This window comes from Papaver somniferum, chromosome 3, assembly GCF_003573695.1.
Source record: "Papaver somniferum cultivar HN1 chromosome 3, ASM357369v1, whole genome shotgun sequence".
Classification (NCBI taxonomy): Eukaryota; Viridiplantae; Streptophyta; class Magnoliopsida; order Ranunculales; family Papaveraceae; genus Papaver; species Papaver somniferum.
The window spans coordinates 160,162,452-160,168,849 of record NC_039360.1 but is presented as its reverse complement, the minus strand read 5'-3'; positions in this window follow the sequence as shown (position 1 = coordinate 160,168,849).

Below are 6,398 nucleotides of genomic sequence, written 5' to 3'. Positions count from 1 at the left end.
AACATACAAGAATTCTCTACAATACACTATTGTTACCCATTTCCACACCACAAAATTTGTGTATCAAAACATACAAGTATAAATTTCTACACTCGCAATTCTTCGACAAGCAAGCATATCATCGTCTGCAGTTTATAAAGAATGCGAAAGGATATGTAAGTAACTAAACATAGTCATTTCCTAAGTTGTTTTATTCCCATTTCCTAAGAAATACTTGAAGGTTTTGTCTAACACATACGAAACTGAAAAAATGCAACAGTGATTAAAGAGTACTTACTACAGAGAAGCATTAACAGTGCTCTTCTCATATTCTACATCCTCAACTCTATCTAGAAGACCTAACTCAGAATTTGTGATACCCAAGAGAACCTGCACAAAATTTATCCATTCATGAGATACAATCCATGACACATCCAGCATTACGAGTAAAAACAAATTCAAACTCCACTGAAGTAGAAAAAAATGACAATTCAACTAACTGCCAAAGAAAATAACCAAGAGCTGAGAACATTTTGAACATGTGCGAAACATTAACTGCAGGTTACATCTCTATTTACATAAAGACTATTCAAGGAAAATAGGAAACTCGGATAGAATATGGAAAGAAACTCAGTTTCTTCAGTTTAAACATAAAGTTGTATTTAATAACTATAAAAAAGGAATTCAGAAGCGTATAAAGGAATTATACCTGCACAGGTTTATGCCGATCCTACTGCAGTTCACTTCTCACTAAGCAAAAATAAACATTAAGCATAATACCTCGCAAGTAGACAAAAAACTGAAGATCAGACTCCATAAACAAGGTATACTTGAAGGTTTTTTTTTTAAGACATAAGAAACTTAAAAAAAATAAAACAATGATTAGATAAAACTTACAATCAGAGAAACATTAAGAGTGAGCTTCTCATATTCTACATCCTCAATTTTATTCAGAAATCTTGTCTCAGAATCTGTGAAACCCAAAATCTAGTGACCCTACTATGGAAAGTAACAAATAAACTTAAAATCAGATAACAAGAGGAGGTTCAATTTTTTTTGCCAATTCACCTATCCGCAGGTATGGGGCATAGATGACTTAAAAAGTTAAAATACATAGCTTTTTGATTAACCTGCAAAAAGTCATGACATATAAAGAGGAAAGTTAATATAAATACTATAGCACATAAAAAAAATCAATTTTTTTCAGTTGATGAATTTTATCAAAATGGTATGCGAGCACACATGAAAATTTTCAGGTTTTAACTTGTGCAAAATCTTCGCTGCCAAAGCTTATCCATCATATAGGTGTGAGTGAAGATTTCATCCTAGGAAACAATGATTTTACATTCGTTTAAAGAAAGTAAGTTCACAAACTCGTTTGTGGATTGATTTTGATTTTTGATGATGTTGTAGTAATGAAGGTTCAAACTCTCGGATTTGTGAAGGATAATTTTTTAGACTTAATAAAAAAGATAAATATATACAATAAAATATTAACAATGGTGAGAGGTAGTGGGACTAATGATTCGGCCAATCTTCATAAAATAGGGCTCAATGAATTATTCTCGACAATAATCGCTCAAAACATAAGTTATATTTAGCATGGAACATCAAATCACCTAAGCTAAGCATGACCCATCTAATCAAATAACAACCAATTTTATCAAATCATATTTCAATTAATTTTTAATGCAAAAGTCTTAAAAAGAATTAATAAAATTACCCATGTATGAAGCTCGGCCTCCTCCGTCGTCCCAGTGTTGGGTTTTAGCTCATCATCGCAAACATACTCTCAAAATATTTAATTATGGCTCAAAAATGGTTTACAAAATGGAGAAAATCGGGAAACTGCAACGTTTATAAGCGTTACAGACTCCACTATTACGGAACGATAAAAAGGAAGTGTTGCGAATAACTGCTGCAAATGAAGGCAAACTACGACAGTTATTAAACGACTGTCTTGGCAAGTCCGTTCTTCATGTTCTTCATCTTCATCACGAACAGCAGCAACAGTAGAGAGAATTCGTGATTCTTCCTCTGCAGCTTCCTCTCTTCTCCTCCCAACTCTCGACACCCATTCTCTGTGATACCAGAAATCTATTTATACTTCTCAGCCTCATTTAATCACGCCATAACTCAAGATAATTCTCTCTTTACTCGGCTTAAAGAGAAAATATTTTTTGGATATTTTCTCCCTTTAATTAGCTCTCCACGCGCTGAAATGATGTATAAACACTCCAAACATGATCTCACACGCTGTAGAATTGATTTAACACTCTCCAAACACATGAGTACACGTCTAAATTTGATGTGACCGTGTGATATTCATTTCTTGAACGTGCTTCCTGATTTCCTGATTGCGATGATTCCAGCCAATTATGATCGACCCTAACACCTAAAATGTCTTCCTCTATCTATATCACAAATACCCATTGAAAATCAGAGGTTTAATCGAACTCTAACCCCTCCAAAAATCGATCGACCCAACTGCCAGTGAGAAGAAATATTTTCCCGCCTTTTTCCAAAATTTGAAAAGTGTCCTACCCCTAATCCTGTACGGGTGTCCCTTTAGCAATTGGGGTGGAAATAGTAATTTTGGGGTGGAAATAGTAATTTTTCTGGGTTCCTCCGGTACATTTCTGGGACTCTTCCGGTGCATTTCTGAGGTGCCTCCGGTACATTATCCTGGGGTGTAAAACACTACTTTTCGATCTCATTTCGCCGCAAAGGCTTATTTCTCTAAAAACATCTACAAAAAACACAAAATAACACAATAAGTACTTAATCGAGTCTAACAATACAAAATATTGAGAACAAAATAAACTAAATGCGTCTATCATGGATCGAAAGGGAAATCGCTAGGCTTATTGGTATTGTTATTCATTGCAAATATATTTTGAACTACTAATATGTGTGATGTGTAGATACGATCATAAACTTGTTTATGTACTTGGTAAAACTATTCACGGATGCCTGACTTAAGTTATTGGTATAACTTTTATTAGTAAAACCGATCTTAAGTAATCACTCAAGATGGTATGATGGATGCCTTGTAAATAATAACTTTTATTAGTGAAAGGGGAACCGATCCTAGTGAGAGGTGCAGGTAAATTTTCAAGAGGGGAATTGATCCTTGTAAGAGGTGCAACACATTGGGAACGGATCCCATGCACATGTGCACCAAATTACGAGTAGTTACCATAAATAAGGGGGAACCGATCCTATGCACATGTGCAACAAGGGGGGACCGATGCTTTGAACATGTACAATCGTCCTCAAGAAATCTCAACTCAATTTCAGCATGTTTTGTGTTTTTAACACAAAAATTTATCCAAAAATAGAATTTCGAATTTTCTATTATTCTAGAAATATTGGAGATACCGAAAAATATATTTGGTTAATGTGGATACGTGAATAATGTCAACATTAAGATTTGAGCATCTTATTTACAGGAATTATGAAAACCGAATTTTGCTATTTATTGCATATCTTTAGAATATTTTTCGGTTTTAGAAATTCAGAATATTGTGCTAAACGTTCTTGATCAAATGAATGTAGCTCCATGTTATCATCGTTATATGAGATAATCAGGTCTCATATCGGTTACCTTTTTATGATTTTGTGATTTTTGATTTAGTGAATTTCATATCTAACCTTTTGAGTTGCTTAATCAAATAGTCATAAAAAGATGATGACATTTAATCCCATATGTGAGTCACGATTACTATTATTAATTTATTTCTAATAAGTTGTGTATATGGTATACATATGAGTCTTTGGTATTAGGTTATTACTATTGGCACCTAATAGTTAAAAACCATTTCAACCTTTCTCTGGTAAAGGTTGCTTTTGTTGTTCTTATGTCCTTGCAAAAGGATGAGAAAACAATGAGGAAAAGAGGATGCGAAATTTAAGGTAAAAAATTTGTTAGTTAATCGTTTTCCTGACTATGAAAAGCGTGATTTTATTGCATATTTTTTTGCTTTTGCTTAACAAATTTTCGGTACAATTGATGTTTATTCCATTATTTTTGCATGGATATTTGTGTGTGATTCAATTGTTTCCGATTAAGAAAAACTATTGTTATATTTCTTTATGGTTTGGTATCAATGGTTTAGGTTTACGAAACTTCGGTGCAATTGCGGTACTTTAATGTCTAGGTTGATTCAATTGCTTCCGGTTAAGATAAATAATTATGCAAATTGATTTATTTGGTTTGTATAGATTATTTATGGCTTAGCAAAAATGTTTTCGGGATCATTTGTTTAGTCCAACAAATTCCGGACAAGAGAAAATAGAGTTAATTCTGATCTTTATTTTGGTCTTGTCAAAACAAGCGATTGTACTTGTACAATAGGTTTAGCAAAGGAACTAAGGTCAATTTTGAATTTGCTAAACTATTAAGGAAAATTGCTTTGTCCAATTGTTTACTTGATAAACATATTAAAACCAAATTACTTGTAGTTTCGGTTTTGATAAAGGTTATCTAAAATGGTGTGTCAAACCCTCGTGCTTAACTCTTATAGCTTTGCAAGTTTTTTTTTTATTGTAAGATCCGTTCGGTTTGTCCTTATTTGCTCGTACCTTTGTCATTTTGTGACAAAAAGGGGGAGAAATATATGGAGTAAACAAGTGATATTGAAAGTGATATTGTATTTGATTTGGTATCATTAAGGGAAATGACATTTGTGCTAAAACATTTTATCTAACGAAAAGAGTGAAAGCACAGACTAAGGGGGAGTAACATATCATGTGATTGTGGTGATAAAGGACTACATGAAATAACAAAGACGTGCGGATTTAAAATCTACCTATCTTATGTTTAGGGGGAGTAGTATATCTTTGTTATCATAATGTCAACAACGACATTTTCTTTTTTAATACATGCAGATTAGTATGAGTTATTTTTGTAATTCGTTCATCTCCATATGTAATAGAGTTTTATCACAAAATTTACAAAGGGGGATATTGTTAGAGCACTGGTCGGTTGAACCCACCAAGCGTTGGTATGTCAAGATTGGTTGTCATATTTAGTTCCAGAACTCGAGTCTCTAATATGTAAACTACATTCAACTTCGATAGGTTAGACTAGAAATGATAGAAGTACTGTGCTCCAGTTACTCAAAAAGATCTGAAGATGGATTGATGACAACAAAGACATCTCCTTCAGCTTGAGGTTAGTGACTATGACTTGACTTGTTCCTTATCTATCTTGTGTCTTTCAAATCTTTTAGATTGAAAACATAACATGCAAAGTTATATTGTTATGATCAAAGTGCTAAGGAATTTATTGAATTACGAAGTAAAATGTTTATCTTCAGAACTTCGTAAATAGGACATCAACATAATATATTGGATGCTAATATATTGGTGTGAGTGAAGGTTTCATCCTAGGAAACAATGATTTTACATTCGTTTAAAGGAAGTAAGTTCACAAACTCGTTTGTGGATCGAAAGGGAAATCGCTAGGCTTATTGGTATTGTTATTCATTGCAAATATATTTTGAACTACTAATATGTGTGATGTGTAGAACCGATCATAAACTTGTGTTATGTACTTGGTAAAACTATTCACGGATGCCTGACTTAAGTTATTGGTATAACTTTTATTATCAAAACCGATATTAAGTAATCACTCAAGATGGTATGATCGATGCCTTGTAAATAGCAACTTTTATTAGTGAAAGGGGAACCGATCCTAGTGAGAGGTGCAGGTAAATTTGCAAGAGGGGAATTGATCCTTGTAAGAGGTGCAACACATTGGGAACGGATCCCATGCACATGTGCACCAAATTACGAGTAGTTACCATAAATAAGGGGGAACCGATCCTATGCACATGTGCAACAAGGGGGGACCGATGCTTTGAACATGTACAATCGTCCTCAAGAAATCTCAACCCAATCTCAGCACGTTTTGTGTTTTTAACACAAAAATTTATCCAAAAATAGAATTTCGAATTTTCTATTATTCTAGAAATATTGGAGATACCGAAAAATATATTTGGTTAATGTGGATACGTGAATAATGTCAACATTAAGATTTGAGCATCTTATTTACAGGAATTATGAAAACCGAATTTTGCTATTTATTGCATATCTTTAGAATATTTTTCGGTTTTAGAAATTCAGAATATTGTGCTAAACGTTCTTGATCAAATGAATGTAGCTCCATGTTATCATCGTTATATGAGATAATCAGGTCTCATATCGGTTACCTTTTTATGATTTTGTGATTTTTGATTTAGTGAATTTCATATCTAACCTTTTGGGTTGCTTAATCAAATAGTCATAAAAAGATGATGACATTTAATCCCATATGTGAGTCACGATTACTATTATTAATTTATTTCTAATAAGTTGTGTATATGGTATACATATGAGTCTTTGGTATTAGGTTATTACTATTGGCACCTAATAGT